Here is a 25,641-nt window from a genome sequence, read left to right as displayed (position 1 = left end):
AAAAAACCACTAACCTAGAATTCTGTTCTCTATATAATTACTCCTCAAAAATGAAAGACAAAGACTTTCTCAGACAAACAAAAACTGAGGAAATCTGCCAACAGGAAAGATACCTTAAAAGTAATGCTTAAAAAAAAAGTTCTCTAGAGAGAAGGAAATTGATACAGGTCAGAAACTCAGATTTACAAAACGTAAGGAAGACCATCAAAGAAGGAACAGTGAATGTACAATAAAAACTGATTTTTCTTATTCTTGATCTAACAGATAAAAGTTTGTCCAAATATAATAATACCAATGATGTATTCAATTATGTATGCACGTGCTACCTGTATGCTTATGTATGCTCATTTATAAGTGAAAAGAATGACTGCAATGATATAAGGAATAGGAAGGAAGAATCAGGATTATTTTGTTATTATAAGATACTTACACTATCTGTGAAGCAGTAAGTTACTTTAAAGTGGACTTGGATTAGTTGTAAATGTACATGGCAAACTCTAGGGCAACCACTAAAAAAAAGTGAGGAAAGAAGTATACTAAAAGGGGAGAGAAAAAGAGAATCATATAAAATGCATGATTAAAAGCACATAAGGCAGAAAAAGAGTGAAAGACCAAAAAACAAAACAAAACAAAACAAAACCCAGGATCAACGAACAAGGGCAACAAATAGAACAGTCATAAACATGATAGATATTAACTCAACTATACGAATAATCACTGTGACTATCAATGGTCTAAAAGCACCAAATAAAAGACAGGGATTGTCAAAGAGTGGATCAAACTAGACCCAACTATATGGTGTCTATAAGAAGCCCACTGTAATTAAAGACATATAGATTAAAAGCTACATCTATAGAGAAAGATATACCATGCTAACACAAATAAAAAAAGAAAGTGGGAGTAGCTACACTAATTCCAGACACAGGAGACTTCAGAACAAGGAAAGTTATCAGGGATAAATAACGGCATTACATAATGATAAGGGAGTCAATTTCCCAAGAAGATGTAGTACTCCTTAATATGTGTGTACCTAACAGCAGCGTGTCAAATTACGTGAGGAAAAAGTGACACCACTGCAAGGAAAAGAGGTGAATTCACTATCACAGTTAGCATCTTCAACACCCCTCTATCAGAAATAGGCAGATTCAACAGGCAGAAAATCCATAAGGATATAGTTGAACTCACCAGATTAGGAAGGAAGAAATAAAAGTTAAGTGTTTAAAAGAATAAAAAAGCAAGCAATAAGACACTATCTAAAATGGCCAGAGAGAGCCAAATACAAGTTTCAGAAAAGGAAAGCCTAATCACTAAAACAGAATGCAATTTATGAGACATCAGCCAAAAAAGGAATTAATGAACTGCATCTAACAGCTCAAGAAATCTCCCAAGAAAGTTTCTGTAGCACAGAGGAACAAGGAGATATAAAGGAAAGATTAAGAGAAAAGGAGGACAGATCTACGTGGAATTCCGAAACAACTGTATGAGAAAATGGAACAGAAATATTTGAAGACACATAATGACAGAATTTGCCAGAACTGATGAAAGATCCACAGATATAAGAAGCACTACACACACCCAGAAACACACACCCACACACACACACACACCCCATAGTGGATAAATAAAAAAGAAATCCACACCTGAGTACATTTTAGCAAAACACAGAACCAAACAGACAGGGACTTACAGAGGAATGACAGACAGAACAGACATCTCAACAGCAACAATGACAGAGATCAAAGAACTAAGACCTTCAAAGCACTGGCAGAAAATACAGAATTATATTCTGGACATATAACACAGAATTATATACCCAGAAAAACTGTCTTTTAAGAATTAAGTGTTAAACAACAAGACAATTAAAAAGGGCAAAAGCTAAATTTTAAAACCAACTGACCTCACAAAATAACTTTTAAAGAATGTTCTTCAGGTAGAAGAATGACTCAAAAGGAAAGTCTAAGGTAGAAGAAGAAATGATGAAAAAAAGATATTGTTAAACATGTAGATAAAATTAAACAATTTCTTTTCAAAAAAGAACAATAACAGCAGACACACAGCACCAGGTATAGTTCTAAATGCTTTATAGGTACTGCATTTCTCATTCAAAAGCCCTGGCCTGAGGAGAAAAGTCCTTTTACTGTTCATACTTTACAGATGAGGAAACTGAGGCACAGGGAAGTTAAGTACTTTGCCCAACTTTACTTACCTCGTAGGTGGCAGGAGCTGGGGTTCAAACAGGCTGCCAGTTTCTAGCCCCTGTGACTAACCACTGACTTGCGTCTATTTGAAGAGAGAAATAGAAAACTTAAAAAAAAAAAAAAAAAAAAAAGACAATTCGGTGAAAAGAAGGATGATCAGAGCTAAAGTACTCTAAGGCCCTCATCATGTTCAGAAGGTTAAACCACTGGTTAACTTTACACTCGATTAGCTTAAGTAAGCATGGTGAATTGTAAAGGGCCCTCTCTGAAAGACCAGAAACAGGAACAAAGTATACAACATCAGGACAGAAAAAATTGAGGGTGGCAGGAGTGGATTTAAATCAGTCCTCTGAAAAGAGGAAAAAGAAACAAAAGGCAGAATAAATGAAAACAAGAGACAGAAGTTAAACGCAAAGGTATCAGTCATCACAATACATCCATAATTAAAAGACTTAGTCGCCACTTCAGAGTATCAGATTACACTAAAGGAAAAAAAAACAAAAAACAAAAAAAACCAGTTAAATGCTTTTCACAAGAGACATACCTAAAACCTAAGATTAAGTTAGGAATGAAAATTAAAGGATTTTAAAAAGAAGATATGCTATGTATACAGAAACAAAAAGAAAGCTGGGGTTACTCTATTAATATCAAACAAAACACATTTTAAAGCAAAAGTAGTTAACATGGAATAAAGAAGAGAGCTAGCCACAGAGTGATAAATAGTCCTATTCACCTGGTGCATATCACAAAACTCTAACCTGATAAAACACATAATGAAATAACCTTGAAATATACAAAACACAAATTGACAGGGAGAAATCAGTTATCCACCATCAAAACAGAAGGGTTCAGTCACCTCCCTCAATTACTTATAAATCAAGCTGTGGCTGGGGTTGGGGGTGGGGGGAGTAAACATTCAGAAGGTGTTAACTTCACAATTAACAAACTTGGCCTTAATGAACAAATACAGAATCCTGTATCCTATTCACACAATGCATATTCTTATCAAGCACAAAAGAACACTATAAAAATTACGTTGTAAAGTGAGCCTCAAACATTAAATTTAAAGAATAAGTGTCACAGAGATTATACGACTGCAAAGCTAATAAGTTAAAAGCAATTACACAAGTATAATCAGAACATTATATGTTGGAAAATTTTAAACAAACATTTCTAAATAACTTATAAAACAAAATAGAAATTATAACAGAAAGTGTAAAATACTGAATGTGAATTAAAATACTACATACCAGGGATTTCCCTGGTGGTGCACTGGTTAAGAATCTGCCTGCCAATGCAGGGGACACGGGTTCAAGCCCTGTCCAGGAAGATCCCACATGCCACAGAGCAACTAAGCCCGTGCGCCACAACAACTGAGCCTGCACTCTAGAGCCCACAAGCCACAACTACTGAGCCCGCATGCTGCAACTACTGAAACCCATGCACCTAGAGCCCATGCTCTGCAAGAAGGGAAGCCATGGCAATAAGAAGCCTATGCATCCTAACAAAGAGTAGCCCCCCACACACTGCAACTAGAGAAAGCCTGCACACAGCAACAAAGACCCAACACAGCCAATAAATAAATAAATAATGTATGTATGTATGTATTAAAAAAAATACTACATATCAAAACTTGTCATCTACAGAAAAAGCAGTGTTTTGTGGGAAATTTATTTCCTTAAATTCTTATAATAGAAAAGAAGAAATGTTATAAATTAAGGAGATAAATGTTGAATTTAAAAGTACATCATAGACCAAAAGACAGTAAAGAAGAAAATAAAGGTAAAAAGAGAAATTCATAAGAGAAAAAGTAACATTAGAGAGGCTAAACAAAGTCAGATGCTGACCCTTCAAAAAAAGGAATCAAAGACACAAATCTCTGGCTAGACGGATGAAGAAAAGAGAAGCACAAATAAACAATATTGAGAATGAAAAGGGGGATAAAACTATAGATACAGTGAAGAGTAAAAGATAAAAGAATACCATCAACAACTGAATGCCTAAATACTTGATAACATATGAAATGAACAAACTCCTAGGAAACATAATTTAATCAAACTAATTCAAGAAGAAAGATTAAAGTCTAAACTGTGCCATAAACATTAAAGAAAATGACTCAGTCATTTAAAATCATCCCACAAAGAAAACATCAAATCCAGATATTTGACAGATAAGTTCCACCGACATTCAAGGCAGAGACCACTGCAGTATTATACAAACTCATCCAGAGAAAAGAAAAAGTGGTCACACCCACAACTAATTCTATGGGGCTATTATACTTTGATACCAAAACCAGATATGGAGAGTAGAGGAATAAAAATTAAAGACAATATTACTCATGAATAAAATATAAAAATTCTAATACACAAAAATCCAGAGCATTAGCAAATCCACTATCATATACAGAAAATACTACATTGTGACCAAACTGGGTTCACCCCAGGAATGATATTCACCACACCTGACCTCACTCACTGCCTAAGGACCTCTCCTCAGTCTGGCATTCCGAGCCCTTCACAGAATGACTCCACCCCTGCCATTGTAGCCTATGTTCTACCTCTGTCCTCTGTAAAAATTATGTTCCTTTCAAAGGATACTTCCTCTTGTAGACCAAGCCCCAAGCTATCTCGCAGATCACAAAGCTCATCCCCAATCCCCCAATTTTTAGCCATCTTTCGTGACGCATCTTCAAAACTACCTCCTGCACAACGCCCTACCAGCTTCTCCCCACTGAGTGTGGGCTTCTTTCTTTAATCTTCACAGTATACTTTTCTATCTTTCTTAAGTTGTTCATTCAGTTCTCCACCATATTATAGGCATTTGAGCCCCTCTATTCCCTGCTAGCTCAGGAGTTACTTTAGGGTAAGGACTTTAAATGTCTGTTCATCAAGACATTTTACACAGTGTATACATTAGGTATTCAATATATGTGTGTTCAACTGAATAAAAGTGCTTTTATTCGTACGTGGTGTTAAAAATCTTCCCCCCTAAGAACAAACGAGCCTATGTAGAAATAAAAATGCTTTCCCAATTATTTTATAAATTGTATTCTTTTAAAGACCAGCAAACCACAGGAAGTCTTTCCACTGCCACAGGCAGAGAAAAACAGACTCACACACAGAACTCTGGTCACAAAAAAGCTAGACAGAGTTTAATACAATTTCATTCATCCTGCAATTTGAATCAACATCTGTCTGGATCCCAAATCTGTATACCCCTAGCCAGCCTTCTCTAAGACTTCTTGTCCTGATCTCTCTCTATTAACACTGCAAACCTTCTGAAAGGAAGAAATATGCCTTAATCACTGAATCCCCAGACCTAAGAAAGAACTCAACAAGGGCTGAAAGAATTACGATTAAATCTGAGAAGCCCAACATGCAAACTTCTTCCCAAAGCATCACCATGCGTCTTCACAAAAGAATACAGAAATGACCCTGAATGGTAAGTTACTGGTTCTATTATAGTCACTAACCTCTAAGAAAGGAACTGCTTATTTCTGAAATTTTTCCATTAAAAGAGCTGAAAATTTCAGGCTCTTAAAAGATAAGTTCGTCATCTAAAACACTGTAGTTTTGGATGACAGTAAATGTGTCAAATATAACTGTACAATAAAGTTTTTCTTGAAATACTAATAAATACCAGTACGGTACAGAGTTCCAAGTAGCTAAAAACATCCCCCAGGCTCCTCAGGTGATGTCACCATACTGAGGCTCATGAGGAACACCAGTGACACAGGGTCGTTTCACAGACCTACGGCAACACAGGACACTCCAACCAGCTACGGGCTAGTACATACACAAGAACAGAAAAGTTTAGGTTAGGGAAGAAAGTACCCTCGTGGTCATGGCTAAAAGGAAATACAAAATATTGATATAAACACTTTCCTTAAAAAGGAAGAAAAAGAAGTAACTGTCAGAGGAAAATGAAGGATTTGGCAAAACAACTGTGGCATTAGTTCTCCTTCCATATTCCATACAGCTTAAAATTACTATATCTGCACAAAAGGTACAACTCATTATAGTAAATCTGAATTTTAATACATCTTTGGAATTACTCAAAGCTTTTAAAGCTTATTTTGATACTAGCATAAATTTCAGTAAAGTTTTTAAACTTACAACTTGGAAGTTCTTTCCAAAGAACTAAACTGAACTAGACTGTAATAGATAACAGCAGCTTGTTATTTTTCTTAATTTTTTTACAGTCAAATATTTTCATGAATACCTATATATTGTTAAACTAAGATGAAAACAAAACACCAATTTACATTATGATGAGTAAACTTGTTTTCACATCTGCTGCTGTCTTTTCTACTTGCAGAAATAATCCCCTGGCATTTTCATGTTTTTCATATAGAAAAGGGCTCAAATGGGTCGCTGAAATGCAGCCAACAGCTGAAAGAAAACGGAGTCCTGGCTATGGCCCAGCCTCAGTTGGGTACTATGGGAGGAATAACTTCCAAGTGATTCCTTCTTGGTTCCAATGGTAAGCAGGATGCCTGACTCTCAGCCAACAGATGGACAGGGTATACACAGAGAGAATGCCCGACTGTCCATCGAGGCCATGTCCTAGGCCAGAGGGCAGGGCAGAAAGGCAGGGGACCAGAGCTGACTAATGACCCAGTGCCCATACAAGTGGACACATTTCCAATCCTAAACATGTGCTTAGGGCTACACAGAAATGGCTGTGGAGTATTCAATAATTTCCAATACACAGAGAAAGTCCCAGCCTGGTGAGCAGCACTTACACACGTGCCTGGCCCTGAATGAATGAGTAGTCTTGGACTAAAAAGGACACTGCAGCAGGAAGCCAGGTGGGGACCATCTTATCCGTCAGGGACAGAGAGCAGAATACAGAGGTCTACATCACAGATAGCCAGCAAAAGTATTTTCTTACTTTGCCAAAATTCTCACATTACGACTATGACCTTTTTAGACATAAATATTTTCATTTCCTCAAAACAATGGCATTACATGCTTAATCAAGCAATAAACAAATATTATAAAACATCTACTAAGTAACCAGCCTTAGACTAGATAATACCAAATTCATATAAAAAAACAAGATCTGGTCCCTGACCTTAAACAGTTCACAGTCTAACTAATGGAAGCAAAACTCACAAACAAGAAGTAATCAGAAAACAATTAAGAGTAAAAGTGTGGGTCTCTTTATGGGCTTGAAAAGTTGAAGATCTCATGGAGTCAAACCAGTAGTAATAAAGCATTTAGGCTGAAAATCAGGAGCACTGAGTCCATACCATCTGTGACTATCAGGGGCACAGAGAAGGAAGAATAGGCATATTTGTGGCAGGTGACCCGTGGGTTAACCTTGCATCGTGATAGCACCTGAGAAGTAGGTATTATCTCCATTCTACAGACAAGGAAACTGAGGTTCATACCTTGCGCAGGTTACTAAACCACAGTGGTCTCAGTTTTTTCACTTGTAAAATAAAGGTCTTCAAACTGGGAACAAAAAAGCACCAGTTTCCTGGAAGTGACTCAGAAACCTGAAGTGGGCAAGACTCTGGGGCAAACATACTGAATCCTCAGGTCAATAGCAATACCCATTTCCCCACAGGATATTTTGCTGTTATAACCTCAGCACTGAGAAGCACACCTAGCATACAACGAAGGACAGATAAAATGTGAGGAATGAACAGATGAACAAATGGCACCGCACCATGGGCTCCAAGGTGACTCTCCTCATGCTGGCTCATTTCCTCCTATGTCTAGTTTTTGTTGTTTGTCCATATTTCTGAGCTCTTAATCAGCGGGTTGAGGGAGGCATTCTTCCAGAGGGGATTTGTGTTTACTTCTGCCAAACCTTTGGGCACTTCCAACCCAGACGCACTGAGATGAGCTTCTCAGCCTGGGGTTTTCCAGACCATGCAGGCAGCATAAATTCAAATCCCAAATCCAACAAGATTCAAAAGAGACTATTTTTTTAAAGCTAAGAAGACACCTCCTCCATTTGCTAATGGACGTTCCCGCCCCACACATACTCCCAGCCTAGCCCTTCAGAGAGGTTCAGATGAAACCGTCTCCCTGAAATCTAGGTCCCCAGAATCAGCAGGAGTCCCCTCATTGTCACGTCCCACCTGGTTTTAGACCCTCTCTCTCTCTCTCAGAAACGTTCACTCCTCTTTATCTTTTCCCCCGCCTGTGGGTTTCCCACCTTCTTATAATAAAAATTATAAAAGGGTGCTTGTTTCATTTTCTCAAGTATTCCTATTGGAAGTGTTTCTAGCAAGACGGTTTCCAGAACATCTGGTCAGCCTCCATTTCCAGAAGGGGTCCACACTCTACCACCTACCACCTTCCAATGTGGGTTTAGAAATCATCCTTAAGGTGAGCAAGGGCTGAAACCAGGAAAGGCAGGAGATGCCCAGAGCAGCAAAGGAAACACGCAAGTCCACGTGAGAGGTAGCTACAGCTGCCTTGGGAAGAGCAGGACCTGGGGTGTGGCGAGAAGAGACCTGAAGGGCAGAAGACAAAATGCATTTACTTCATAATGATAAGCAGACCAACGTGAACTTCAGAAATTAGTTCTGAAGGATGACTGGAAGAAAAAGAACACAAGCCTTATCTTTACTGGTACTTCCACCAACTGAAAAGGACAACTCAGGAACACGACACTATCGCTTGCATGTGTAATTTATCAAAAAATTCAAGACAAGCACACAGATCCAAGTCAAATCAATCTGAGAAGGAGACACAGCATAGGAAACCCATGTGCAGGAAATGAGACAGATGAGGTGGATGTTCTGTTACTGGAAATAAAACATCAGTTGTGTCACAAATCACACGATTCATAGCACAAGCCAAACCTTGCTGCCTTCTATATCAAGGTGCTGTTTTATACAGGAATTTCATCATACAGATGGGGAAATAACTGGACCACCACCAAGGCTTAGAAATGCTTATTATTCTGATTCAATTATTATTGAATGTAGCCAAGCATTTCTTTTTATTATTTTTTATAACAATAACCATATGTGGGAGATTGTCATAATTAGCAAAATGAAGCTGAAAGAAGCTGGATAAGATCCGGTGTCACACCACTACATCTTAGCACTTACAGGCACACAACTCTAGCCTTTCATGTAATATAATGTTCTATATATGAAACAGATGAAAGAACTCAAAACTGAGAAAAAGTTGACATGAAATGGAGTTCATCAAGGAAGGCGTCTATGTCTCTATAGCATCCGGATGCCTGCTTTCCACAGGGGTTGTTACAGTAACACTAACAAGAATGAAAAGTGGCACGAAAAACTCAGTTAATTCATAGTAGCTCTGAGTAGCTGTGCAAATAAAATATGAGAAAATGAAATTCAGAATTTAAATTTCCACTGTGATTCTCTCTAATCAGTGGAGTAACCCTTCTTCCCAGAAAACAGCATTACCTCAAATAAAAGAGAAGACACTGGGCAGCAGGGAAAAGATAATGATCCAATCTCCCCCTGAACCACATTCAATTAAGAGCAATAATCATAGCTGGAGATAACGAACATAAGTCTTGGGTTCAGGCAATGATTTTTATCACTCAGGTTCTCAGAAGGGACTCAGGGTCATTTATCAAAAGCTTAGCTTTAGAAGAAACAGATCAGTTCTAATTCCTTCAAGTTCTTATACCACAACCTTAAGATCTTAAATAAAATAGTATTTGTATACCTAAATATGGAGATACTCAGCCTGGCCCAGGACTAAACAAGAAAGAAAAATCGACTGGAGTTAGCAGGAAAAGGAGGTTAAACTCAAAGCAAACATTTAATGAATAATAAATATGCACTGCTATTTTAATGAATCCATTAAAAGCACAAATCTCTCCAGAAAGAATTTAAAGCACCTGATAAAAAGTGCATACAAAATAAAATAAGATTATTTAGCACCTTATAAAACAGTTTTAAAAGAAAAAAGTTAAGAAAAAGGAGACAGCAAAAATGTCAACACTGAGCACAAAAAACTTGGCCTTCAGTCTGCCTGCAGCCAGGGCAGGAGACTCAGAGTGGTTTATGTATATCTTATAACCAGAAACAAGGACACTATTACCCAGGAAAGAAACATTTTCCCTATTACTGGATTCTGAAAAAATTTCACCATCAAAGGGCCATCTGATGATAGAAAAGATAATGTCTGTAACAATCTCACACAAATGTAGAAGAGGATTTACAATTACTTCCTACAGTAAAACATGAATAAAAGCTTAACATTAATAGGTAAGGGCAGTTTTTTGAGGGCTAGGGTACTGTGGTCAGAAATGTGCTATGAAGTGAATAGAGACCGACTCTGTCCCAGTTTTCCTAAAAAGCAGGACTCTTAATCAGACTAGTTACAATTAAGACAAGGGTCCTAAGGCGCAAACTCCATCTCCCCGCCTCTCTCTGTCACCTGTGAAGTGCTGCCACCAGTGCTTATCATCCCTTAAGGCTGATGGCAGGATTAAAAATCAGGGTGGGAAAAAAAGACCTCACTATTTAGGCTGGTTCTATAAGTAAGGATATTAAGGCAAGGACTTCAGCCCAGGGAGCCCAAAGTCTGAATAAACTCTCTCAGATACCAGTGAAATGCATGGAAACTAATGATGAGATTCTGTTTCTTTCTGACTTTTTTAATATTCTTCGCAGAACACTGCCAAGCTGAGGCAGCTAGCTCTACCAGGCCCTACGTGATGATCCACAGCCCTCCCAGACACTTACCCAAAGACTTGGGAGCACAAAGGATTCAAAGCGGCTATTTTTTAAATCAGATTTAACATATCTGCTGTTTCTTTCTAAAGAAAATATTTTAAAAATAATTATCAATTAAATTCATTTATCCATTCATCTGTTCCTCTACTAACTCACTGAACAAACACCTGTGGACTAAGAATGCCGCCTGTCATGTCAGCAAACAAAGGATGTTGTGGCCATGAAGCCAATAGCCACTACAGGATGCCCCCCCGCCAGCCCCCCAACAGTGGGCCCTGAGGGAACTCAGGATGGATACTTGCCCCAGACAGCTAAGGTGCACATCAAAGGAATGATTTCAATGAGCCCAGACTCCTGCATCTTCCCATACAGAGAAAAGTGCTAAATTCATTAACTTGAGATGTCTGGTTCTCTGTAATTAACAGTAATCTTTTGATGTTCCTTTCTTGCACAACCCCCTATATATTCCAGCTCCTCCCTTACCCTTGGGAGCAGCTCCCCAGAGTGATCTGAGAGGCTGTCTTATGGCTTAAGTCCTCAGAAAATTAGCCAAATAAAACATAATTCTCAATTCCTAGGCTGTGCATTTTTTTCAGTCAACAACTTGAGGGCCTTACACCCCAGCCTCTGTGCTAAGCAGTGAAGAAGCTATGAATAAAACACATCCTTGACTTTCTAATTTAGATGACAAATGACAGTGTTTCCCTCTCCCAATTTAAGTGGTTCAAATGTGTACTGCACGATAAGAATGCACCTTTCAAATACCACTGGAATGTAAGACTGTCTCCTGCAAACCCAAGGATGGCTTGGGGCCTCAAATACAAAACCACCCAACTATGGCCACCTTCTTAAGGATGGCTGGGCTCTCAGCAATGTCCCCGCAGCCAGCGGGGACTGTGCCAACAGTTTTCGTAGCTACAGAGGCACTGAGGCAGCCATTTAAGGGGCAAATCAAATCATGCAGGGACTCCTCCTGACCACGGTTTTCTCCTTTGGTGCGAAACAGTTTTTAATTTCACCGAAGAATTTCTATAAGAAACTAATCTTCACAGTAAAAATAAAACCTACATTCAGGCAGCCACTTACTCCAAAAAGCTAAGAAAATGGGTTCCTGGTGAAGAAAAATGAACAAAGGTGATTTTAAATAACCAAGGAGGATAAGGTAATAAATGACCAGTGGAAAGCATTAAAAGTAAAAAAGCAACACTAAAAAAAAAAAAGATATAATAGCATAAAAAGATAGTACCGTGCACTTGGCATGGCTTCAATTATTCATTTTATAATGTATAAAGTTTCCTTTTTTTAAATGTATTCATATTACATTGGGCTTGCTACCACAAGATTTCTGTTGTACCACAGTTGTAATTAAAATTCACAGCAAGGCCTCCCTCTCAACAACACACACTGAAGCTGATCAATAAAAGGAAACGAAGAGAGAACTTTTTTCATTAATTTATTACTTTATTTATTTTAGCTGCGTTGGGTCTCTTTTCTTCATTCTTCTAGCCAGAGGTTTGTGTCTTTGATTCCTTTTTTTGAAGGGTCAACATCTGACTTTGTTTAGCCTCTCTAATGTTACTTTTTCTCTTATGTATTTCTCTTTTTATTATCTCCTTTACTGTCTTTTGGTCTATGATGTACTTTTTTTTTTTTTGGCACACAGGCTTAGTTGCTCCGCGGCATGTGGGATCTTCCTGGAGCTCGAACCTGTGACCTCTGCATTGTCAGGCGGATTCTTAACCACTGCGCCACCTAGGAAGCCCTATGATGTACTTCTAAATTCAACATTTATCTCCTTAATTTATAACATTTCTTCTTTTCTATTATAAGAATTTAAGGAAATAAATTTCCCACAAAACTGCTTTTTCTGTAGATGACAAGTTTTGGTATGTAGTATTTTTTTTAATACATACATACATACATTTATTTATTTATTTATTGGCTGTGTTGGGTCTCTGCTGCTGTGCACAGGCTTTCACTAGTTGCAGTGCACAGGGGGCTACTCTTTGTTGGGGTGCTCGGGCTTCTCACTGTGGTGGCTTCTCTTCCTGCGGAGCATGGGCTGTGGGTGCACGGGCTTCAGCACTTGCAGCATGTGGGCTCGGTAGTTGTGGCTCATGGGCTCTAGAGTGCAGGCTCAGTTGTTGTGGCGCACAGGCTTAGCTGCTCTGCAGCATGTGGGATCTTCCTAGACCAGGACTCGAACCCGTGTCCCCTGCATTGGCAGGCGGATTCTTAACCACTGTGCCACCAGGGAAGTCCAGAGAATATATTTTTAAAATACGCCATTTTCTCACTTACTGAATTGTCAATTTTGACTCTCCAGTTATTAAGAAAGCCGAACTCTTACACCTACTGTGATGTAACTCCTGTCTAGCCACATGGTTAATGATTCACTTTCAGCCTGCTCACAGAGAGGCATCGCCTAATTTGAAAGTAACAGCCCTAAATTCTAGGGAATGACCTTCGAGGTAGAGGTTTACATGCTAATTCCAAGCCAGGCGAGTATTCAGTGTTCACGGTTGCCTGCTGCATCTGAGAACTTTCTGAAAGAGGATGAAGAGATCTTCTACCTGTGTGTCTCACTAAGAACACAGGGGACCCATACCATTCCAGGGGCTGAGGAAGGAGACAGGCCCAGGACACTGTCCAGCTATGCTAGTGTCAATGACTGGGCTGGAGAGGGAGAGTCTTCATCTCCTTTCTTAACATAATTCTCTGAAGTTAAATACTGAGGAAGTCATTTGAAACTTATTTTTCCATGGTTTAAGCCATGTATTAAATAAAGACTTTCCTCACTGACGCACAAAGAATATCATATACTTAGGCTAGGAAGTATTTTCGAAACATTTTAGTACCAAACTCTGTATTATTAACTTCCCATGACATTAAGATTAGATTATAACAGAGAAAGGAAAAGAACACATCTTCTATCATACCTGAGCTAAATCATGGATAAATACTAATGCAGTTTATGTATAAATTTAACAGTATCTTTTTAAAGTTCCAACTAGATGACAGAAAACAAATACAAGACTTAAATTCTGAACAATTATTAATTGTTTTACATTATTACAAACTACGCCCAGTCTTACTCCCAGGGTCTGTGTAAAGGAAGGCTAACCTCACCTATACAACCCTCAAGACAGAGACTGTGACTTGGGTCTGTATCACCTAACACAGTGCCCTGTAGAGAGCAGACCCTCCAGAAGTATTTGTTCAAGTAGATGTTTAAAGGGGGGAAAAATCAGGATCGAATAAATACTTGCTGGCATCTATTAAAAAACAAAATAAAAAACAGGTAAAATGACCAAAAAGAAGTAATTTTCACTCCTATCAGAGCAACTGTTCTTCTAAACCCATGATATAAAAACTTTCTCAGCCAAAAAGTATTATGAAAGTAACATCCTAGGGAAGAGTTAAGCATAGTCCGTAAGATTAAGCAATTCAATCAATCTACATAAGCATAAACACCATCTTTTGGTTCTAATAATAAAAACATATTCTGGAAAGTGCTGGACCACTTTACATTCAAAGCAAGAGGCCAAAAAAAAACAAACCCCAAAACAAACAAAAAAAACCATACTTTATTCTACACTGCCCCCTGCAAACACTCCAAAACATACTGTATCAAAACAACTGAAGGGAAAGATCAGGGGCTGGACTTGGCTCCTTCTTTATGAAGCTGTAACGTCAATGAAATTCACTATACCATCCACCAAAACTGGACTCCCTGAAGAGTCTGAAAGGAGCTGTGAAAACAGACTCTATCCTTCCTCCTGGACTTCATCTAAAGCAAATACAGTGCAGTCCACTTAGTTGACAATCAGCAGATTTAAGATCCCTTGAAGCTGTCACTTTACAACTGTCGTGATGAGTCCAGAAGGAGAGGGAGGGAGCCCACAGCTGCCTCTGCCTCTTGCTGAGAAGGCTCTAGTACAAAGGAAGTGGAGAGACTTACAGGAATTAGGAGACAGGGACTGAAAGAACCGTCTCAGAATGAAGAAAGCAGAGCTGCCTCAAGCCAAGCCTGAGATGGCCCAGAGAACCCACAAAGATTACTGCCGTCAGAAAAAGAAAACAAGGGATGCTTCTGGCACCCATACCCGGGACTGCTGCAGGAAGGAGCAAGCGGTTTCAGAACATGTGCATCACTGGCGTGAACTCTCCACAGCCGAGACTCATGCCAAGGTGTCCTGTGTAAGACCTAATATCCAAGGTGCGCAGCAACAGGTTCCACATAAAAGCCAAAAGTTACTCTCCAGGCCACCAAGAAGTCAGTCACCAAGCCTAGCGCAACAAGAGAAACAAGACCCTACGCAGCCCACCCTGAGCTCCCCACCCAGAAAGGCAGCAGAGGGCAGGGAGGAGGAGCTGTTCCTGCCTGCGTAGCCCAGGCTGGTCCCCTCTTCTGGTGGCCCGCTACAAACTTCCCCATTAGTCCACACCCCCTGCAGGTGCAGTCTCTGTAAATGGATTGCTCACAACTCTGAATAAATAATTCTAATAAAGTGATGTCAAGCACTACACAGGCTAGTCAATAAATCACACACCCCACGACGGCCTTGGGCTAATACAACACACTTTAACGTCCACGAAGCCGTCTCCTTTCCCTGACCGCCCTGGCTGAGGGGCCGTTAAACATGACACTTGGGAACAGGAGAAGCCAAGCAAAAGAACATCTGCAGATTCTAACAGCTTAGGCCCTATTTGCACAACAGAAACACCTCAGGACATGTGCAGAGAAAGTGCTGCTTTACACCCATCACTTCCCAGTTACTCCAAATTAAAAATAAAAGACTGCTGTGGGAAGGGGATGCAAAGTCATGCGTGTTGCAAATCAGGACCAGCTACACGGGTTGTCACTTGTGTCAATTGTGAGCTTAGGACCAGAGAACAACTGCAGCAGTCATTAGTCAGGGTCGTGTTTACTCCTCCACTGTCAACTAAGAACATATTGTTTTGCTGCTTCAGAAGAAGGGTCTCCCTGGTTCATCACAGCCGCTACTCCTGCTCAGGAGGAGCTGAGTGCTACAGTCTGGGAGTCCGTGTGCTGTGCACTCCTACACCTCCCACCAGGGCCCACTGCAACCCGTACTCTCACAGAATGACAGTGCTTAGGAAGTCACAGGGTCTTCAACAAGCTGATCATTTACTGTCCTCCAAAACAGAACGACAAGCAAGATTGTAATTAATCTGCTAACAGTTAGTGCCTGTTTACTAAAATTAGCCCAAATTCCATCACTGTGCTTAACTATGGAAATTCTCAAAAGGCATATTTCCTTGGATCCCACCCTGGGAGAACGAGTTACTAAAGAAAGTCAAAGAACTTGCCACTAAAGTGACATGCACATCTAAGGTGGTTCTAGAAGAATCCCCAGGGACAGTGATCTGGAGCTGCAGAGGGACAGAGCAGGCACCCGGACAGAGTGAAGGAAGGTCATGGCTGTGGGAGAACCTGGGCTGCAGGGAGGGGCTGGGATCTGTCACAGGCAGGCCCAGCTCACCCGGTGAGAGACCCTGCCTGGCTCCCACCCCATCCACAAAACGCCCGCGTCGCCACGGCTTTGGCAGCAGTGGTCCCACATGGTTCAGATTCCATGGCACGTGAGGAAGCTGGTGGGACATTGGGACTCCTGCACCTGCACCCCAGGCAGAAGCACACGAGCAGCTGCAGCAGGAGGCGGGCTGTGCCCCAGGCTCTGGGAGAGGCAGCTCTGCTGGGCTCAGAACACACTTCCACCTGGAAAAAGCCAGGTTTCTAAAGCAGCCAAAGTTTAACCTCCATTTATTTATTTCAACAAACACTTGTTGTGCTCTAAGCCCTCAGGGAGCTTACATCCTAATGGGGGAACAACAGCAAGAGGGCAGATAACAAAGTTATGGCCCCTGGTGATGCACTGAGCCAAGGAGAATGCGCAAGACAGAGAGGGCAGACCTGAGGAGAGACTGCAGCAGAGGCCAGATGAGGCTGGGGCAGGTGGGGGCTTCCCAGCCAAGAGGATGCCATGCCAGGGCCCAGAGGCAGGAAGGAGTCTGGCAGACATGAGGACAAGAAAAAGACTGGGCGGGGGGAGGGGTGCAGAGTGGAGACCAAGGGCATAAACAAGTTTTAGGAGGGTCCTGAGGGCCACGGAAAGGAGCGCACATCTACTTCTGAGCGCAGTGGGAGCCCCTAGAGAGCTTTCCGCAGTGGAAGGAAATGTGGTTTCCAGCTCAGGCCAGAGTGGCTGCCGTGTGGAAGAGCCCTCAGGGGACAGAGAGAAAGCAGAAAGCACAGGCAGGGGGCTGTGGCTGTGCTAACAGGGCACAGGGCGAGCCAACAGTGGCTAAACTAAGACTCACCGGGCGGAAGAAGAGCATAACCCGGAGACAGGTTTGGAGGCAGAATCAACAGAATTTCTGACGCACGGGATGTGGGAGAGGAAACGGAGGAACTGCCTCCCCGTCTGTGAAATGGGTACAATCACAGTAAGAAGAAGCAACAGCAGCACAGTGCATGTACTCAGTCTCTGCCGGACTACAGTCCCAGCTCCACACTTACCAGCCAGGGACCAGAAGTGCGGTGGGAAGTAACATCATCTCTCCGTGTTTCAGTTTCTGACATTACCTGTCAATCAGGGAGAGTAACAGTATCTACCTCAGTGATTTGAGAATTCGGTGAGTTAGTATTTACAACATGCTTAAAACAGTGCCTAGTATATGCCAGGAGCTAAATCATCTATTCTCATTACAACTACTACGATCATCACCCACCTCATGGTTCCACTGTTAGAACTAAACAGATTGAGTTAATTCATATAATGCCTTTAAGGAAGTACCTGGCACATAATAAATTCTCAATAAATGTCAGCTCTTATTGTGATCATCATGGATGACTTCCAGTGGGTGGTGGCAACAACTGAAGGGCAGGATGGGGGAGAGGGTTGCTATGAACAGGTCCAGAGAGCCTAAGAGGTTCCATTTAGCATGTTAAGTTTGCAGTATCTGTGAAACATCCAAATGTCAAGGTTAAGTAAGTAGCTGGACACATGAATCTGAACCTCAGAGGAGAAACCTGGACTAGAAGTATTAATTTCACAGTCATCCACATCAAGATGAGTTAACTACAAAAAGTGGTGAGTCTGTGAGGAAGAGAATGAAGATGAAGGAGAAAAGAGGGTCTAGTGGTAAACCCTCTAGAACCCCAATACTTTAGGTCAGACCAAGGCAGAGGAGCCAGAAGGGGACACTGAGAAAGAAGAGTCAAGAGGAGGAGGAAAGCCAACAGGGAGCAGAGTCTTAACAAACGTAGCAAGAATGTCTGAGGGGAGGTCAGGTTGGATGACGACACTGGGTGTGGCCCTGATGAGGGCATTTTTAGCATCTAATGTATTCATTTCAACTCTACCTAACTCCCATTTATGATACTATCTGCAAAAGAACATGAGTTCCAGAGGCAATATGCAGTGAGAAAAACTTGACGTTGGAGTCAAGAGACTGAAGTCTACTCCAGTGAGATCTTGGGTAAGTCCCTCAACAACAAGAGTGTCTGTTCTCTCCTTAGGTAAAATGGCAAGGTTGGACCAGATTCCCAAATACAGGTCTTGAGTTCCCTAAGCATCTAAAACCCACTAATCAAAGTCCATAGGCTATTTTTCAATATTTAAAGCATGTACTGATCAATTCTCAGACTTTGGCTAAGATAAAGTGTGTGGATGAAAAATGTTGCTGCCATATCAGTAAACAAAGGATGTTGTAGCCATCAAGCCAACAGCCACTGCAGCCACCCTCAAATGTGCACCTTGAGGGATTCCAGATGGAGAAAAGCAGGATACTGGCCCTAGATGGTTAAGGTGCATGTCAAAGGAATGATTTCAATGAGCCCAGACTCTTGCATCTTTTCATACAGAGAAAAGTGCTAAATTCATTAACTTGAGATGTTTGTTTTCTTTAATTAACAGTAATCCTTTGATGTTCCCACTACCTGGTTTTTGTTGCAAAAATCCCTATACATCCTGGTTCCTCCTTTACCCTTCGGAGCAGTCCCTCAAAGCTATCTGAGAGGTTGTCTTCCGGGCTTAAGTCCTCAGTTTCGTCTGCCATATAAATCACAGTTCTCAACTTTTAGGTTGTGCTTTTTTTTTTCAGTCCACAAATGTAAAACATGTACTGAGACCTAAGCATCTACCTAAGACAAAGTTACACAAGCTAAACTGTCACATTTCTTTGTTTTTGGTTGAAATTATAACTGGGTGTGGTAACACTTATAAACCTGAGAAGCAGCAGAGTTTAAGAAGGGGGACTCTGGAGTTTGAACGCCTGGCTCCATCACTTACTCCTCAGTGCGTGACTACAGACAGCTATGTCATTTAACCACTCAAAGTCTCAGCCTCCCCATCTGTATGATCTTGGCAGGAACTCCCTGTTGGCTTTCCTCTCCCCTCTTGACTGTTCTTTCTCTGTCTCTTTTGCTGGTTGCTCCACCGTGGCCTGACCTGGAATGTTTGGTTCCACAGGGCGCATTGTTAAGTACCTAATGAGTAAGAACTATTAATACCATTATCTTAGACTGAACAAAAGTTCTTAGCTATTAATAAGATCACACTCATTTCTGGGGACAGAAGGAAAATAATGAAAAGAAGAATGTAATAGTGAAAACTGTGGTGACTTCTGGTGACTCCCAACTCAAACATTCTTGTTCTGGGTGCCTGAACTACAATCTGCCATCCCATCACATGAAACTCATCACCTCACTGTAATTAAAGTCTAGTGGGGACAGCTTTGCTCCCCGCCTGATTGTAACCTCTCCAAGAGCAGCATCCACATCTGACTCAAGAGAGAGCAACTGTTGAACTAATCTCTTGGTACTCAACCCCCTCACTCCTAAATTCCACTCCTAAATTTCTAATTTAAAAATTAAAGATTCTAACATTTTTTCTGCAGATATTTTTAAGGTCTCCACTGCTTAGGTGCCCCAATAAATCCTTTCAAGGACGTCTCCCCATCAACCCTTCACACATGCCCTTTATCTCGCCTTAAGCACAATCCCACAGATTTCCAAACACAGCCTTTCCAATAAGCTTCCCCGGCACAGGCTCATTCTCAGTGCTTCCTAACTTTAAAATCCAACTTTTCAGCACTTTTTATTTTACTTTGGGAGGATAGTTATACCTGAATCAAAGCTCCCCTTCGAAATTCTTTAGGGCAATACAATAAAAAAAATCTCTCAGCTAAGAGACAAAACATCTACTAAAGGTTAGATGTTTCTCTGCCAATCTCTTCATCAATGCCTCGTGACACAACCCTGAGGAAGCTGGGCCAAAATAGCTACTCACCTGAGGAGGATTCAGACGCTTTTGAGATTACCACATGATAAGCAACAATTGAAGACAAAATAAAATAGGACAGAGCAGAGACCACTGCAGAACTGCTTACATTAAATAAACCTATTACAGCCTATGTTTACAATAGGCTGGTATATAAACTGAGACTAAAGTAAAGGCAGCCACAAAAGAGGCCACATTTTGGCACAATGGAGGCTGGGGCAAAAATTACCTCTAATTCAGGAGACATTTCATCAGTGAAGGATCCAGAATTTCAGGAAGAAATTTTGAAAGCTTAGGAAGGCTTCCAAAAAAAAGGCAAGCATCAAATCAATAGCTGATGTGTGTTAATTTTAGCTGCAAGAGTCCAAAGTGAGATATGAAATGAGGAAAGCAGCCGAGGACACCCAAACAAGAAATGTTCACTGGGTAGCCACCACCCAGACCCAGACACTCAGGGGGAGCTAGCACTGCCAAGTTTAGTGAAATCCAGTCCCTGCCCTGTGAAGCCCCCGACGTCATCAGAGAAGATGGGCAAAACACGCAAACTTAATGTTACAAGACATATGCTATAACCAAGGGCCAACACAGTGCACTGGGGCAGAGCTGAGAGAATCTTGACCAAATAACTGATCTGGCAACATAAAGCCAGTGTAGGATCTTAAGAAGATGGTGAAAGAGCAAAGCAAAAAAAAAAAAAAAAAAAAAAAAGAGAGAGAGAGAGCTTAATGATGGGTCAAACAAGGAGAATTTACTGACAAGAACTATATTGACAAGACTGCCCGGATAATGACATGGAAGCAAACTAACGGTCCATCAACAGATAAATGGAAAAGCAAAATGTGGTATACTCATATGATAAATGTTAGTCTTAAAAAAAGAAGGAAATTCTGACACATGCTATAATTTGGATGAGCCTTAAGGACACTGTGCTAAGTGACATAAGCCAGTCCCCAAAAGACAAGTACTGTATGATTCCTTATATGAGCTATTTCAGAGAAAGAAAGTGGAATGGTGGTTGACAGGGGCTTGGGGGAGGATACTGTTTAATGGGTAGAGAGTTTCAGTTTTACAAAATGAAAAGAGTTATAAAGATGGACGGTGGTGACAGCTGCACATTATAAATGCATTTAATACCACTGAACTGTAACTTAAAAATGATTAAGATGGTAAATTTTATGTTATGTATATTTTATAATAAAAAATTTTAAGAGTATCCCAACAATGAAGACTTCATAATAATCTAGGACACAAATGAACCCCTTTAGGGGTTGAGATCTGAGTGGCAATTTCAAGGGGGATAAATCAAATTATACTGCCTACATAAGGAAAAAGTCTTAATGCTACGGATCAGAATTAACCTATTCAACAGATACGAATGCTCTATATATGACACTTGCTATCTAACTTTATAATAACTAGCCTTTTCAAAAACTAAGATTGTTTTCCACATATATATATGTATACACACACACACACACACACACACACACACACACACACACAACTACAATGGGCTTCAGGAATATAGAATAAAGGGAACAAACCCTTCAAGGCCACAATGGTGGTCCAGAGGCGGCAGCAGTTAGAAATACAGCTCGAGTCAGACTGCCAGGATGTACAGCCTGGGTCACATTCCCAAATTCGGTGACCTGTCTGAGCCCCAGTTTCCTATAAAGAAGGATTGCTGGGAAGATTAAATAAATATATACAAAACACTTTAATTACCTGCCTGTCACATAGCTACAGTTGCTCAATAAATGCTAGGCATTGCTGTTGTAATGTTATTTATAGTATACCCATTAAGCAATTAAAAAACTGGAATAAAATAAATTATTAAAAAGACAGGTAGGGGACTTCCCTGGTGCTGCAGTGGTTGAGAATCTACCTACCAATATATATACAATGGAATATTACTCAGCTATAAAAAGGGATGAGATGGAGCTATATGTAATGAGGTGGATAGACCTAGAGCCTGTCATACAGAGTGAAGTAAGTCAGAAAGAGAAAGACAAATATTGTATGCTAACTCACATATACAGAATCTAAAAATGGTACTGATGAACTCAGTGACAAGAACAAGGATGCAGATGCAGAGAATGGACTGGAGAACTCGAGGTTTGGGGCGGGGGCAGGGGGTGAAGGGGAAGCTGAGACGAAGTGAGAGAGTAGCACAGACATATATATACTACCAACTGTAAAATAGATAGCCAGTGGGAAGTTGTTGTATAACAAAGGGAGTTCAACTCGAGGATGGAAGATGCTTTAGAGGACTGGGATGGGGAGGGTGGGGGGGGGAGTCGAGGGAGGGAGGGAATACGGGGATATGTGTATAAAAACAGATGATTGAACTTGGTGTACCCCCAAAAAATAATAAATAAATAAAATTAAAAAAAAAAAAGAATCTACCTGCCAAAAAAAAAAAAAAAAGAATCTACTTGCCAATGCAGGGAATAGACGTTCGAGCTCTGGTCTGGGAAGATCCCACATGCCACGGAGCAACTTATCCCATGCGCCACAACTACTGAGCCTGCACTCTAGAGCCCGTGAGCCACAACTATTGAGCCCACATGCCACAACTACTGAAGCCCGCGTGCCTAGAGCCCGTGCTCCACAACAAGAGAAGCCACTGCAATAAGAAGCCTACGCACTACAATGAAGAGTAGCCCCACTCTCTGCAACTAGAGAAAGCCTGTGCGCAGCAACGAAGACCCAATGCAGCCAATAAATAAGTAAATAAACTTATTTTAAAAAAAAGAGAGAGATGTAGGGACTTTCCTGATGGTGCAGTGGTTAAGAGTATGCCTTCCAATGCAGGGGATGCAGGTTTGATTCCTGGTCAGGGAACTAAGATCCTACATGCTGAGGGGCAACCAAGCCCACACACCACAACTAGAGAGAAGCCTGCTCACTGAAATGAAAGATTGCACCTGCAGCAACTAAGACCAGAGGCAGCCAAATAAAAAAAAAAAGTAAAAAAAAAGTAAAAACAATCATCATTCACCCTGATTTCAGTTGAAACATTAGGGACAAAGAATCATGGGGGGGGGGGGGGGGGGGGGAAGGGGCGGAGGGTGCAGAGTAAAACTTATCTCTAATTAAAATTAAAGTCTACCAAAATGTTGGACAAGTCTTGCTGAATAGCCTTAGTATGTTAATAACCCAACTGGGGAGAAAAGAGGCGAGGAGCAAGAAATGGTTTCTGCATAACTAAGCGCCTACTTTGCATCTTCCTCCACATTCAAAGCCTCTCTATGAGATAGTAAAATCCCTACTTCACAAATGATTAAACCAAGACTCAAACAGTTTAAGCTTATCAAAAATCATCACGCTATTAGTCACAGAACTACGATTTCATATCTGACTCCAAGGCCCATACTTTCTCCACCAAACTGTGTTGCCAGGAATTTCCACTCCACACCCAAGCTGCTGTGGAATAGGGAGAGCAAGCTGTGTATAAGTATTTGATGAGAACAAAATGATGCATGAATCAAGGCCAACTCTGACTGTTCTCATGGACTCCAGAATGTCTAGAGGAAATAACCAATGACCAAACTCAAATTTATGTTAAAATGACAGAACTACAGATTACAAAGGGCCTTGGCAATACTCTGGGCACTCTACACTGGCGAGTCTGTGGGTGACCCGCACACTCCAATACCACTCCCCCCTTCCAGAAAGCGACTGGGCAATATGCAGACCATGCTAAAGGCAGTTTGGCTAATGTGAGGATTAAGCCAAAGATGTTCACCAACAGTGTTATTCAACATCATTCAACAAATTCCAAGAAGTGCATTATGACAGGGGGAAAAAGTCATATAAGAATGGAAAGAGCAAAAAAATCATCCTTATTTACAAATAATTTTCCATCTGTAAAACACAACAGAATTGAATGAAGTTAGTACTATTAAAAGAGTTCAGTAAAACGGGAAAATAAAACACACAAGAATAAATTTAAGGTGATGAATGAGCCTATGTGTTTACCTAATCCCTCTCTCAAATTCCCCTTAAAATGATCAAATATATAAGTACCATAAAAAATTTTTGCAGAAAACAGACAGGCACCATTGACAGGCCCTTGACGAATTTCTAAAAAACATGGAGCTCCCCAGCAGTTGTTAGGTCGCAGGTGGGATTACACTGACAGAAAAGTACCAAAGAGCCTTAATTCAGCCAGGCAAAGGCAAGCACCCCCCCCCCCTCAACTGAAGGGCTTTAGGCAACGTCTGGCCAAAGAACGGCCGTCTACACTGGGTTGGTGAGACCACACAGGCCTTCTTGTTGCATCCATGGGCAGGGGCACAATAGTCCAGGTCACAGTGATGCCGCAGCAACGAGCTGCCTGGGAAAGCGTGCAGATCAGCCTGGCAAAGGAGCAAAGCTCCCCAGTGATGGGAGGACTTACTGTGAGATGGCCACAAACTATATGCAGAGGCCTAATGTAATAGCAGCAGAAGCAGGAGGGAGAGCAGGATACCAAAGTAAAGACCCTCTTCTGGAACCCTCTTAGGGCATACCCCCTTCTCAGTCTAACAACTGTCTAAAAAGCAAGGGAAGCCTGCTTTTGTTTCCTCTGTAGGAACCCATGTCAGCTTTCTTACCACTTAGCTGCTTTGGTTTTCTGTTTGGCATGTTGGCATGACAGCCTGGATATAAGATCTCTGAGGGCAAGAATCACATCTTTCACTCCAGCTCTATATTCACAGACATGTCAATGACTGAAAACAATAAAAGCAGGAACAAAGATACTAATTCTTCCCCAGCATGACCACTGGGTCTTGTAAAAATCATAGTTCCACCACTGGGCTAATTCTCAAAGATTTGATAATCTTTTAATCAGCCCATAGACTCTTCTTGAATACTGTCCTGAAATCAGTTCTTCAACTACTTAAACATCGATCATTTCTGACATCTGTAAATCATCACATCACGCTCTCTCACTGAAGAGGCATTTTGCTGACTGCCATAATAAGAGTCCTTTAGATGGCCAGTTCTCATAAAGTTAAGGCAATATTCAATAAAATACACAGTAATGCTTTTTATTTTTAGCATACACCTAAATTATTTTCATTCAAAAGTTTAGCCTAAATTCTAACTCAGTAAATAACAAACAAAACCAAACATAAGTATTTGTACACTCCATTGAAAGAAACAGCCCAGAAGGATAAAAAAAGTAGGATATTTATTACATCTATACTTTAAAACAGCTCCCAAATGGAAGCAACCCAAATGCCCAATAATAGTCAAATACTGAAGAATATTATGATTTATCTACTTGGCTGGATATTAAACAGTCCTCAAAAAAGTATAATTACCCATGTGTCCATCAACAGATGAATGGATAAAGAAAATGTGGCATATACGTACAATAGGATATTATTCAGTCTTAAAAAGAAAAGAAATTCTGACACATGCTACAACATGGATGGGCCTTGAAGACATCATTGCTAAA

General features: G+C 40.8%; 1 protein-coding gene across 8 annotated transcripts in view; it reads right to left on the bottom strand.

The window, feature by feature from the left end:
* TULP4 (TUB like protein 4) overlaps positions 1 to 25,641 on the bottom strand; it is a 228,360-nt gene that overhangs the window by 185,522 nt on the left and 17,197 nt on the right. For 2 of the 8 annotated variants that reach the window (XM_057738409.1, XM_057738412.1), the window contains one exon: positions 2,207 to 2,280. The exons of 2 other annotated variants lie outside the window; for them this stretch is intronic. The gene's annotated coding sequence lies outside the window, so the exon portion shown is untranslated. Of the gene's footprint in view, positions 1 to 1,897; positions 1,957 to 2,206; positions 2,305 to 17,428; positions 17,495 to 25,641 lie in introns of all 8 variants that reach the window. 4 more of the 8 variants (XM_057738414.1, XM_057738411.1, XM_057738410.1 and 1 more) reach the window with 4 other exon arrangements.

Source organism: Hippopotamus amphibius, chromosome 6 (genome assembly GCF_030028045.1).
Source record: "Hippopotamus amphibius kiboko isolate mHipAmp2 chromosome 6, mHipAmp2.hap2, whole genome shotgun sequence".
Lineage (NCBI taxonomy): Eukaryota > Metazoa > Chordata > Mammalia > Artiodactyla > Hippopotamidae > Hippopotamus > Hippopotamus amphibius.
Note: the sequence above shows the minus strand (reverse complement) of the source record. Positions and strands in the feature narration are given on the sequence as shown.